Consider the following 1169-nt stretch of genomic DNA (forward strand, 5'->3'; position numbering starts at 1 on the left):
GTTTAAAACTTAGATCTTCCATTTGCTGATTTGTAACTTAAGCAAGTTCCCTAATCTCTCTGAACTTCAGTGTCCTCATTTTAGATATCCTTTACCTCTTAAAATTGCTAACAGGACTAAATGAGATAAGACATGCAAAGGTACTTAGCACATGTCTGGCATGTAATATACTCAAAAAATGTTAAGTACTATTATTATTCCCCATCATGTCATTGCCCTATGTGGAAACCCTTTTATGCAGCCTCGCATTTACATGCAAAGGAAAGAATGTGCCTGTTGTCTCAGGGTCTGATTTGAGAATTTACCATCAGGATTGTTGTAGGGAAAGAGTGGAAGAAAAAAGGGCTGGGACAGGAGGAGCTTAATCTGATTGTGTGGGTTTCATTGCCCACCTTACCTCACAGTCCTTTTTCCCAAGCCTGGAGACAGACAGCTCTGCAGGAGCTAGCAATGCAGTCTGGAAGCGGGCAGTGCCCAACACCTGCTCATTTTGTTGCTTCTTTTAAGGCAATAAAACTACCAACTGATGATGCGAAGGGTGTATTTCTTGAGCCTGTCTGCTGCTAATTTACAGATGGAGAAAGAATGTATAAATGATCAGTGCAGCTCCAAGCTTATTAATTCCTTCCCACCCACATAGGAGCAATTAGGTGGAGACGAGTACTGCTCACATCTTACAGACAGGAAGTAGAGACAGGTGGGTTGTGCTCAGTGGTGCAGTACTCGCGTGCTGCTTTTAACTACAATTGCAGGAAATCTTTTATATACAAGATTTCTACAGCAAATGTCTGCACTGGTGGCTGTAAAGGATAGACATAAGAACAAGAAGCTGGTTAGAGTGAAAAAGCAGAAGGGAGGTCAAAGGCAACAAGTGCCCAAATAAGATCTTAGGAAAAATGGCCACATTCCTAAAGGTACATTTCAGCCCTTCTTAGACTCATGCATGTTGGAAAAAAGGTTTTTATAAATCATCCATTCTTGATTTTTTCAGACTATGCTCTGTGGAGGTCTAGGTTTCCCCACAGGAGTTTCAGTGCCACTGTAGAAGCAGGGATGTGGTGGATGCACTGAGCAGATTGGGCTCTACACCCTCTATAGCCAGGACTATTTTTCTTTAATATTTACATTTTTATAAGATTCTGCTGGGAAAAAAGTAGGAGTCTGACACT

The sequence above is a fragment of the Galeopterus variegatus genome, unplaced genomic scaffold (genome assembly GCF_000696425.1).
Source record: "Galeopterus variegatus unplaced genomic scaffold, G_variegatus-3.0.2 Scaffold2558, whole genome shotgun sequence".
Taxonomy (NCBI): Eukaryota; Metazoa; Chordata; class Mammalia; order Dermoptera; family Cynocephalidae; genus Galeopterus; species Galeopterus variegatus.